At 43.1% G+C, this 13,000-nt stretch overlaps 1 protein-coding gene across 6 annotated transcripts in view; it reads right to left on the minus strand.

The window, feature by feature from the left end:
• rmc1 (regulator of MON1-CCZ1) overlaps positions 1-13,000 on the minus strand; it is a 71,570-nt gene that overhangs the window by 35,554 nt on the left and 23,016 nt on the right. The gene's annotated exons all lie outside the window — the stretch shown is intronic.

Consider the following 13,000-nt stretch of genomic DNA (forward strand, 5'->3'; position numbering starts at 1 on the left):
GCAAACTGCACACAATTACTAAGATGTGGTCTCACCAAGGCACTGATCATTTCAGCAAGACATCCCTGCTCCTGGACTCAGATCCTCTCATTCTGAAGGCCAACATACCATGTGCCTTCCTCACCACCTGCTGCAGCTGCGTGCTTCCTTTCAGCGACTGCTGTGCGAGGACCCCCAGGTCTTGCAGTACCTTCCCCTTCTCCAATCTATCACCATTCCTGTTTTTACTAAAGTGGATAATCTCACATTTATCCACCTTACACTGTAGCTGCCATGCACTTTCCCTCTCACTCAGCTTGTCCAAATCACACTGAAACATCTCTGCATCCTCCTCACAGTTCACTCTCCCATCCAGCTTTGTCATCTGCACATTTACATCAGTAATTTATATTGTGAATAGCGGGGGTTCAAGCACTGATATCTGCAGTACTCTACAAGTCACTGACTGCCACTTGGACAAAGACCTGCTTATTCCTATTCTGTTTCCAGTCTGCCAGCCATTTATTTATCTATGTCAATACACTACTCCCTAATCCCATGCACTTCAATTTTACAAGCTAATCGCATGTGGGACCTCATCAAAAGCCTTCTTAAAGTCCAAGTAAACTACATCCACTGGCTCCACCTTATCAACTTTACAAGTGACAGTCAAACAAATCCAATAGATTTGTCAATCACAATTCCCTTTTTGTGAATCCATGTTGACTGTGTCTGATCCTGTGACTATTTTCCAAGGGCTCAGCTATTAAGTTTTTAATAATGGACTCTAGCGTCTGGGTAATTCAAGATGGAGGACAGAAAAAATTTCAAATTCCAGGAGCAGCAATTACTGTTTTATATACTGTTGCATTGTTTTGCCAACTGACTCAGCAGTGAATCTGCACAGTTACTGCCTTTGCTATTTGAATTCACGGATAACTGGACGTTAGTGTGTCCAGGAAAATTAACAAACAGTGAAATTTACAACTGATGTTAGAGGAACCTGTTTGGGAGAGGTCACATCACAGAAACAGATAAGTGAATAGTTTTAAGTATAGCCTTGCTGTAAATCTACAATAATGCATAGAGTGAGTTCTTTCTTGAGTATATGTTTTTATTGGGTTCTGTCTCTTGATTAAATCTTTTACATATAGGCGTTACATTACACTGGAGTAGTGTTTTTTAAAAGAGGAATAAGACGGTGCTATTTTCTGGGTCTGTAGATTGGAAGGAGCAAAATGGCCTTTAGTAGAGTGATAGAACATAGAACATAGAAGAATACAGCGCAGTACAGGCCCTTTGGCCCTCGATGTTGCGCCGATCCAAGCCCACCTAACCTATACTAACCCACTATCCTCCATATACCTATCCAATGCCCGCTTAAATGCCCATAAAGAGGGAGAGTCCACCACTGCTACTGGCAGGGCATTCCATGAACTTACGACTCGCTGAGTGAAGAACCTACCCCTAACTTCAGTCCTATATCTACCCCCCCTTAATTTAAAGCTATGCCCCCTTGTAATACCCGACTCCATACGCTGGAAAAGGTTCACACTGTCAACCCTATCTAACCCCCTAATCATCTTGTACACCTCAATCAAGTCACCCCTAAACCTTCTTTTCTCTAATGAAAACAGCCCCAAGTGTCTCAGTCTTTCCTCATACGATCTTCCTTCCATACCAGGCAACATCCTGATAAACCTCCTCTGCACCCGTTCCAGTGCCTCCACGTCCTTCCTATAGTATGGCGACCAAAACTGCACACAATATTCCAGATGCGGCCGCACCAGAGTCTTATACAACTGCATCATGACCTCAGGACTCCGGAACTCAATTCCTTTACCAATAAAAGCCAGTACGCCATATGCCTTCCTCACCGCACTATTTACCTGGGTGGCAACTTTCAGAGATCTGTGTACATGGACACCAAGATCCCTCTGCTCATCCACACTACCAAGTATCCGACCATTAGCCCAGTACCCCATCTTTTTGTTATTCTTCCCAAAGTGAATCACCTCACACTTAGCTACATTGAATTCCATTTGCCACCTTTCTGCCCAGCTCTGCAGCTTCTCTATATCCTGCTGTAACCTGCCACATCCTTCCTCACTGTCAACAACTCCTCCGACTTTCGTATCATCCGCAAACTTGCTCACCCAACCTTCTAACCCCTCTTCCAGGTCATTTATAAAAATGACAAACAGCAATGGTCCCAAAACAGATCCTTGCGGAACACCGCTAGTGACGGCACTCCATGAAGAAACTTTGCCATCAACTACTACCCTCTGTCTTCTTCCATCCAGCCAATTCCTAATCCAAACCTCCAACTCACCCTCAATGCCATATCTCCGTATTTTCTGCAGTAGCCTACCATGGGGAACCTTATCAAACGCCTTACTAAAATCCATATATACCACATCTACCGCTTTCCCCTCATCAACCTCCTTCGTCACCTTTTCAAAGAATTCGATAAGGTTTGTGAGGCACGACCTGCCCTTCACAAAACCATGCTGACTATCCTTGATCACATTATTCCTATCCAGATGTGCATAAATCCTATCCCTTACAATTCTCTCTAAGACTTTGCCCACAACAGAAGTGAGACTCACCGGCCTATAGTTACTAGGGTTATCCCTACTCCCCTTTTTGAACAAGGGAACCACATTTGCTATCCTCCAGTCTTCTGGCACTACTCCTGTAGACAAAGAGGACATAAAAATCAAGGCCAATGGCTCTGCAATCTCCTCCCTTGCTTCCCAGAGAATCCTAGGATAAATGCCATCAGGCCCAGGGGACTTATCTATTTTCACCTTTTCCAGGATTTCCAACACCTCTTCTCTACATACCTCAAAGCCATCCATTCTACATATTTGTGACTCAGTATTCGCATCGACGACAATGCCCTGTTCCTGAGTAAATACTGAAGAAAAGTATTCATTCAGTGTCTCCCCAATCTCTTCCGCCTCCACACGCAACTTCCCACTACTATCCTTGACTGGACCTATTCCTACCCTAGTCATTCTTTTATTCCTAACATACCTATAGAAAGCCTTAGGGTTTTCCCTAATCCTACCGACTAAGGACCTTTCATGTCCCCTCCTTGCTGCTCTTAGCTCTCCTTGTCAGATGCGGGAGGTTTGGGAGAGTTTAAGGGTGACTGAGGATTATATCTGCAATAAATGTCATTGGTCGCGAATCCTGTCATATCGAATAGATTGGTTGGAGCGACAGTTAGAGGCAATGAGGAATTTACAAGAGAGTGTAGGAGGTGGCAGTTATAGGAAGGGAGAAAAGCCACAGATAGAGTCAGGTAGATGTGTTAACTCCAAGAAAGGTACAAGAGGTAGGCAAGTAGTACAAGAATCTTCTGTGGCTATTCCCATTTCAAACAAGTATTCTGTTTTGGAAAATGTAGGGAATGATGGACTCTCAGGGGAATGTAGCGTAAACAGCCAAGTTTCTGGAATCAAGACAGGCTATAATGTAATGAGGGGTACGTCGGGTTGTAAGCGTTCGATTATGTTAGGGGATTCCCAAGTCAGAGGCACAGACAGACGTTGCTGCAGCCAACAGCAAAAAATCTGAATGGTGTGTTGCCTCCCTGGTGCCAGAAACAAGAATGACTCACGAGAGGGTGCAGAATATTCTCAAAAGGGGAGAGGGACCAGCAAGAGGTCATTGTACACATTGGTACCAATGACAGAGGAAGGGAAAAGGAGGAGATTCTGAGGGAGATTATAGAAAGTTAGGCAGGAATTTAAAAAGGAGGTCCAGCAAGGGAGTAATTTCTGGATTACTCCCGGTGCTAGAGCAAGTGAGGGTAGGATTAGGAGACTGGAGCAGATGATTTGTGGCTGAGGAGCTGGTGTATGGGAGAAGGATTCACATTTTTGATTCATTGGAATCTCTTCTGGGGTAGAAATGACCTGTACAAGAAGGGTGGATTGCAACTGAATTGGAAGGGGTCTAATATACTGGCAGGGAGATTTGCTAGAGCTGATCAGGAGGATGTAAACGAGTAAGGCTTGGGGGAGGGGGCGGGGAATGACACAGGGCAATAGTGAGAAGAAAGAGATCAATCCGAGACTGGTAGAGTTCAGAAAAGAAGCGAGTCAAACAGCCAGGACAGGCAACGCAGAGAACAAGGTAGGACTGATAAATTAAACTGCCTTTATTTCAATGGAAGAGGTCTAACAAGGAAGGTAGATGGACTCGGCATAGTTAGGAACATGGGACTGGGATATCATAGCAATTACAGAAACGTGGCTCAGGGATGGGCAGGACTGGCAACTTAATGTTCCAGGATACAAATGCAATATAGGAAGGATAGAAAGAGAGGCAAGAGGGGAGGGTGAGTGGCCTTTTTGATAAGGGACAGTATTACAGCTGTACTGAGGGAGGATATTCCTGGAAATACATCCAGGGAAGTTATTTGGGTGGAACTGAGAAATAAGAAAGGGATCACCTTATTGGGATTGTATTATAGATCCCCAAATAGTTAGCGAGAAACAAATTTGTAAGGAGATTTCAGCTAAATATAATAATAATAATAGGTAGTTATGGTAGGTGATTTTAACTTTCCAAACATATACTTAAGAATTAAGAGTTTAGGTGGAGAGGAAATTATTAAGAGTGTACAAGAAAATGTTGAATGTGTATGTGGATGTACCTAATAGAGAAAGTGCAAAACTTGACTTACTCTTGGGAAATAAGGCAGGGCAGGTGTCTGAGGTGTCAGTGAGGGAGCACTTTGGGGCCAGCGATCATAATTCTAAGAGTTTTAAAACAGTGATGGAAAAGGATAGACCAGATCTAACAGTTGAAGTTCTAAATTTGAGGAAGGCTAATTTTGACGGTACTAGGCAAGAACTTTCAAAAGCTGATTGGGGGCAGATGTTCGCAGGTAAAGGGACAGCTGGAAAATGGGAAGACCTCAGAAATGAGATAACGAGAGTGCAGAGATAATATATTCCTGTTAGGGTGAAAGGGAAGGCTGGCAGATATAGAGAATGCTGGATGACTAAAGAAATTGAGGGTTTGGTTAAGAAAAAGATGGAAGCATCTGTCAGGTATAGACAGGATAGATCGAGTGAATCCTTAGAAGAGTATAAAGGCAGGAGGAGTATACTTGAGAGAGAAATCAGGAGGGCAAAAAGGGGACATGAGATAGCTTTGGCAAATAGGGTTAAGGATAATCCAAAGGGTTTTTAGAAATACATTAAGTCAAAAGGGTAACTAGGGAGAGAATAAGGCCCCTCAAAGATCAGCAAGGTGGCTTTTGTGTGGAGCTGCAGGAGATGGAGGAGATACTAAATGAGTATTTTGCATCAATGGAAGATATAGACTGTAGGGAAATAGATGGTGACATCTTGAAAAATGTCCATATTACAGAGGAAGAAGTGCTGGATGTCTTGTAAAGCGTAAAAGTGGATACATCCCCAGGACCTGATCAGGTGTACACCAGAACTCTGTGGGAGGCTAGGGAAGTGATTGCTGGGTCCCTTGCTGAGATATTTGTATCATTGATAGTCACAGGTAAGGTGCCAGAAGACTGGAGGGTTGGCTTATGTAGTACCATTATTTAAGAAAGGTGGTGAGGACAAGCCAGGGAACTATAGACCAGTGAGCCTGACGTCGGTAGTGGGCAAGTTGTTGGAGGGAATCCTGAGGGACAAGATGTACATGTATTTGGAAGCCCTTCCTGAAGAAGGGCTTATGCCCGAAACGTCGATTCTCCTGTTCCCTGGATGCTGCCTGACCTGCTGCGCTTTTCCAGCAACACATTTTCAGCTCTGATCTCCAGCATCTGCAGACCTCACTTTCTCCTCATGTATTTGGAAAGGCAAGAACTGATTGTGGATAGTCATCATGGCTTTGTGCATGGGAAATCATGTCTCACAAACTTGATTGTTTTTTGAAGAAGTAACAAACAGGATTGATGAGGGCAGAATGGTGGACATGATCTCTGGACTTCAATGAGGCGTTCAACAAAGTTCAGCATGGGAGACCGGTTATAGAGTCATAGAGTCACAGAAATGTACAGCACGGAAAGAGACCCTTCCATGCCGACCAGATATCCCAACCCAATCTAGTCCCAGCTGTCAGAACCCGGCCCATATCCCTCCAAACCCTGAAATTCTGGTCTCCTTCCTTTCGGAAGGAGAAGGTGAAACTTGAAAGGGTTCAGAAAAGATTTAAAAGGATGTTGCCTGGGTTGGAGGATTTGAGGTTTAGGGAGAGGCTTAATAGGTTAGGGCTGTTTTCCCTGGAGTGTCGGAGGCTGAGGGGTGACCTTATAGAGGTTTTTAAAATAATGAGGGGCATGGATAGGATAAATCGACAAAGTAGTTTTCCCTGGGGTGGGGGGAGTCCAGAACTAGAGATCATAGGTTTAGGGTGAGAGGGGTAAGATATAAAAAGGGACCGAAGGGGCAACCTTTTCACGCAGAGGGTGGTACGTGTATGGAATGAGCTGTTAGAGGCATCTGGATGGGTATATAAATAGGAAGGGTTTGGAGGGATATGGGCCAAGTGCTGGCAAGTGGGGCGAGATTGGGTTGGGATATCTGGTCAGCATGGATGTGTTGGACCGAAGAGTCTGTTCCTATGCTGTACATCTCTATGACTCTACGGCTCAACGTCAGGCTAACCAGCCTATAATTGCTTTGTCTCCACCTTTTATATGTTAGCTTAGAAAGAGACTATAGAATGTTGGAATATGACCACCAATGCATCCACTATTTCTTGGACCACTTTCATAAATGCAGTGAGATGCAGATGAGCACTGGGGACTTATCTTACTTCAATCCCAATAAGTGCCCCAACTCCATTTCACTGGTAGTACTAATTTCCTTCAGCTCCTCCCTCACAAGATCCTGCAGTCCAAACATTACTGTGTCCTCCTTTGTGAAGACGGAATCAACATATGCATTTAATTAGTCTGTCATCTCTTTATTTCCCATTATAAAACTTTACTGTTTCTGATTGTAAGGACCTTCATTTGTCTTCACATACCTATAGAAGCTTTTACAAATCAGTTTATATGCTCCTGTAAAGCTAGTGGATTCTCAAAATCCACTATGTCACTCTCCATCTTAATGATGGATTCTAGAACACTATGGTCCCTCTTCTCCAAGGGACTTCACATAGCTAGATAGCTGACTATTCCTTTCTCATTACACAATACACAGTCTAAGAGGGCATGTTTTCATCAGTTCCTCAACATATTTATCTCAAACTATCCTGAACATACTCCAGAAGTTCATTCCCTCTGGTATATGTTACTGATTTGATTTGCTGAATCTACATGTAAATTGAATTTGACCATAATTACAGGTGGACCTTTATTGCTCACATCTAATTTCCTGTTTAATGCCACCTCTCTACCCCCCCCCCCCAATAAAATATAAATTCCCACAGCTGTGGTTTGAAGCTGAGTTTGCTGTCAGGCTACAAATGACATGGTCAGAGGGAATAATTAACCAGTATTCTCACTTAATTGCTAACCAAAACCCTTGCTGATAATCAATATCTTTGGATATCTGGCGAGGAGTAGATAAGCCTCTATTTAAATTACCTGCTGACATGACCAAATAAAAGTTCACTCACTCCTGAGTAACGTCACAAGGGCAATGGCAGGACACCAGCTGGACAAATGAAAGCAAGAGGCCATTCAACCTCAGGTCTATATCACCAAAAAGATCATATATCTGAATTCCATTTATCCACCTTTTTTAAAACCCTTAACTTGCCCAATGAAAAAGTAACTAATAAATTAACTTTTAAATCTTCTAATGGATCCCCAGCTTCAATATTTTTGGGGGGCAAAAGCTTTCAGATTTCCTCTCCTTTTTGTGGAGAAATACTGTTGACACCACACCTGAATGGCCAGGCCCCAACTTTAAAGGACCCCTGATCCGGACCCATTTCCTTATTGACTCTGTGAAACATTATTTAACGCTTCAATTAAATTAATTCTCAAAATAAAGCAAACACAAACCAAATAAAGGCAAAGTACTCCAGATGCTGGCAACCTGAAAGAAAATGCTGGAGAAACTCAGCAAAACTGGTCACATCTGCTGATAGAGAAATAAAGTTAAGGTCAATTCAAACATGGACTATTCTTCAGAACTGCTAGTCTAGGTTCTTCACAATCTAACCTTTTGAACTGTGGTATCGATGAAGTCTACACTGTACCTCACCTCCACAAAGACGTTTCCATCTTCTGTAAACAGTGTGCAGAAATGCAGTTACTCCAGATGGGATATGACTAATGCTGTCAGCTACTGAAGCAAGACTTGCACCCGACAGTATTTTACCATCCTTAAGATCATGGATTGGCAGAGCTGTTACAACGTTGAGACTCCATTAGGCCCTATCATGTCTGCCTGCTTCTCCAAATGAGCAATTCATTTTATCCCATTTCCCTGCCTTCTCCCGATAAAGGCCAGCATTCTGTTTTAAAACAGCTTTTTGGAGTTTTCCACTGGATTTCAGTACTTTGTCATGCAACACTCCTAAATTCCTTTCCTCCTCCACAGCTTCCAGTATCTCACTTGAAAGAAAATGTTCCAGTTATGGGGTACTGGACTAATGGTCGGATACTTGGTAGTGTGGATGAGCAGAGGGATCTTTGAAAGTTGCCACCCAGGTAAATAGTGCGGTGAAGGAGGCATATGGCGTACTGGCTTTTATTGGTAGAGGAATTGAGTTCTGGAGTCCTGAGGTCATGTTGCAGTTGTATAAGACTCTGGTGCGGCCGCATCTGGAATATTGTGTGCAGTTTTGGTCGCCATACTATAGGAAGGATGTGAAGGCACTGGAACGGGTGCAGAGGAGGTTTACCAGGATGTTGCCTGGTATGGTAGGAAGATCGTATGAGGAAAGGCTGAGGCACTTGGGGTTGTTTTCATTGGAGAAAAGAAGGTTTAGGGGTGACTTGATAGAGGTGTACAAGATGATTAGGGGTTTAAATAGGGTTGACCGTGAGAATCTTTTTCCACGTATGGAGTCAGCTATTACGAGGGGGCATGGCTTTAAATTAAGGGGGGGTAGGTATAGGACAGATGTTAGGGGTAGGTTCTTTACTCAGCGAGTCATGAGTTCATGGAATGTCCTGCCAGTAGCAGTGGTGGACTCTCCCTCTTTATGGGCATTTAAGCAGGCATTGGATAGGCATATGGAGGATAGTGGGCTAGTGTAGGTTAGGTGGGCTTGGATTGGCGCAACATCGAGGGCCAAAGGGCCTGTACTGCGCTGTATTCTTCTATGTTCTATGTTACCATCTAATCCAATCCATACTGACCTCCTCTATTTGCCACAGTTCTGTGCATTTAATCCATCTTTAACTCCATATACCTTATTACTTGCACATTTGGTCTACTATATGGTTAGAAGTGGGATGTCTGCTGATGTTCAGCATTATTTGAGACTTCTCAGATGCAAAAGCAGCCGATGTCCAAATTTAGCAAGATCCAGACAATATCGTAGCTTGGGTTGAAAAGTGGAAAGCAACATTCATGCCACACAGAACAAGGCAATGATTGACTATCTCCAATGAGAGAATCTAACCAGCAACCCTTGACATTCAATGACATTATCATCACTGAATACCGCACTGACATCATTCTGGGGTTACCAATGATGAGAAACTGAATTGCACTGGCCATATAAATAGTGTCTACAAAAGTAGGTCAGAGACTAGGAATCCTGCACCTCCTGACTCCACAAAGGCTGTCCACCAAATACAAAGACACAAATCAGGAGTGTGATGGAATACTTCCCCACTTGCCTGGATGGTTAAGGAACCTGCATGGTTGGCACCACATCCACAAATATCCACTCCCTCCACCATCAACTCTCAGTAACAGCAATGTGTACCATCAATAAGATGCACTGCAGGAATTCAGTAAGAGTGCCAAGACAGAACCTTCCAAAATCATGACAATACCACATAGAAGGACAAGAGCAGCAGATACATGAGAACACCATGATCTGCAACTTCCCTTCCAAGCCCTCATCATTCTGACTTGGAAATATATTGCTGTTCCTTCAGTGTCACTGGCTCAAAATCCTGGAATTCCCTCCCCAAGGGCATTGTGGGTCTACCTACAGCACATGGACTGCAGTGGTTCAAGAAGGCAGCTCACCCCCACCTTCTCAAGGGGCAACTAGGGATGGATAATAAGTGCTGGCCCATCAGTAATATCCACATCTTCTCTATGAATATAAATAAAATTACAGTCATCAGGTAATTTGGATAAATAACTCTATTCTTACATTGAAACCATTTATGTTGGGAGTGAAAAACTGAGGCGCCATTTCAGAACTCTAGAATTACCATTTGTGTCATCCACTAGACATTCCTTTGTCTCGGTTATGGGAATATACTCTTTTCTAAAAAGATCACAGGTGAATCACCAAACAATACAAAAAAAAATCACTGTTGCATTTTCAGTTCAGAAACAAACCCAATAAATGATTTTCATTAATGTGTAACACAGCTTGTAGAAAGATACAACATCCATTTAGAACTGTGTAGACTTTCTCCAAATATTGACGGTGTCATCAATACCTAATGGAGTTAGGGAAATAAATATAGTCCTTCACTATCACCTAAATCCCAGACTAAAAAAAACAAAAGGCCACATCTAGCTGGAATATAGTGTCCTGATAAGGAGCTGGAAAACGTCTGTCTCCTAAACCAACGGGATTCAACAATTGAGAAAAACACAGAAGAACGATGGAAAAGGAAATTCGGTACATTGTAGTCAAAAATCAGGCCCAGAAAGCGAGAAGAGAGAGCAAGATTATATTGATAGGGTTGAGTGTCTTTGCAAAACCTTGCCACAGAAAGCTATGAGGGGAGAGTCATTGTTGTATGTTAATGGCTGGGATAGATAAATTCTTGATCAGTCGAGGAATCAAGGGTTACAGGGAAAGGGCAACAAAGTGGACGTGAGGAAGTTGGATCAGCCATGATCCTCTTGAACGACAGAGCAGGCTTGAGATGAGATTACCTACAGTGTGGAAACAGGCCCTTCAGCCCAACCAGTCCATACCGACCCTCCGAAGAATAACTCACCCAGACCCATTTCCCTCTGACTAATGCACCTAACACAATGAGCAATTTAGCATGGCCAATTCACCTGACCTGCACATCTTTGGACTGTGGGAGGAAACTGGAGCACCCGGAGGAAACCCACGCAGACACGGGGAGAATGTGCAAACTCCACACAGACAGTCCCCCCAAGGTTCGAATCGAACCGGAGTCCCTGGCACTGCGAGGCAGCAGTGCTAACCACTGAGCCATCATGCCAACCTGCGGCAAGGATGCCAAACAGCCTACTCTTGATCCTATTTCTTATAGTCTTATGAGAGAGAAAAGTAAAGGAAAACAACTGTAAAATTCTACATTCCTTTCTTATGCTTCCATCGGATGTGGGCAGTATTTGCAATCCTGTATTTGTTGCTCATCCCTAATGGAGTTTGAACTGAATTATTTGCTAGACCAGTTCAAAGAGCAGTTAAGAGTCAACCAGGAGAGATGAAGAAATAGGGCACTACTTAAACAGGTATAACTCCAGAATTCCAAGGTGCAGAGTTATCAAAGTGTCCTAGTGTATGCATCAATGAAAGAATTTTTAGAACGAATGTAAATAAGTATGTTGAAAGCAGTTCAGAGAAGGTTTACAGCACTAATACCTGGAACGGGCGGGTTGTCTCATGAGGAAATGCTAAACAGGCTCAGCTTGTAGCCACCAGCAATCAGAGGTGAAAGCAGCGACTTGACAGATCAGATTAAACTCAGCAGTCGTTCCACACTGAGTCATGAATGGTGGCAGATAATTAAACAACTCATTGGAGGAGGTGGCTGCACAAATATCCCCATCCTCAATAATGGGAGATCCATCAAAAGATAACACTGAAGCACATGTTACAATATTCAGCCAGAATGCTGAGTGGAAGAAGCTGAAGAAGCGGTTTCAGCTTCTTAAATACCAGTCTTCAGCCAACTCATTTCACTCTACATTATAACCAGAAATGGCTGGAGACACTGGATAATCCAAAAATATGAGCCCTGACAATATTCCTGCAACAGTACTGAAGACTTATGTTCCACAATTTGCCTTGTGCTGTTTTAGAATTAGGGCTTGCCCTTTCAGGACAAAGATAAGCATTTTTTTCCCTCTCTGAGGATTGTGCAAGTATGGAAATATTTGTCTCAAATTATAAAATGTAGAAGCAGAAGTAGGCCATTTGGCCCATCAAGTCTGCTCTGCCATTCAATAAAATCATAAGTGATCTGCCAATCCTAACTCCATTTTCCTACCTTATCCCCACAACCTTTGATTGCCTTGCTAATTAAAAAAAAAAATCCCAGCCTTGAATACATTCACCAACCCAACCTCTACAGCCTTCTACAGTAAAGCATTCCACAGAGAAAAAAAAATCCTCATCTTGGTCTTAAATGGGCAACCTTTGCTGTGAGATTATTCTCCTCTAGTCCTAGGCTTTCCCAGAGCTTCTCTGGTAGAGGTGTGGTCATTGAATATTTTTTAAAAAGATAGACTGTGTTGTCTTGACTAACAAAACTCTAAGGTCATTGGGGGTAGATGAAAATATGGAACTTGAAACACGAACAGATCAAAGATGACGTACTCGGCTCCTAATTTGTATGTTCCTAACCACAATGCTGTGGAGTCACATGATAAATGACATGTGAACCAGATCAGCTTTCACAACAAGTCATGGTATCTGTAAGATCATGATCATGGAGACTCACTTTCAACTCCAGATTAACTGATTGAATTTAAATTCCACCAGCTACTGGGGTAACATTTGAACCCACGCCCCAGAGCATTCGCCTGGCCCTCTGGATTACCGGACAGTGACGCGAATCACAATGTGACTATCTCACCCTTCCAAGTGACTGTCCCCTACCTGCTGCAATGAAAAGGAAACTGTGTAAATTATTCTCTTTTGGAGGTCAGAGAGGTTATCAGTTTGCATCAACAATCAG

This window comes from Chiloscyllium plagiosum, unplaced genomic scaffold (assembly GCF_037043375.1).
Source record: "Chiloscyllium plagiosum isolate Xiang-an unplaced genomic scaffold, Cpla_swu_hap1 HiC_scaffold_4, whole genome shotgun sequence".
NCBI lineage: Eukaryota > Metazoa > Chordata > Chondrichthyes > Orectolobiformes > Hemiscylliidae > Chiloscyllium > Chiloscyllium plagiosum.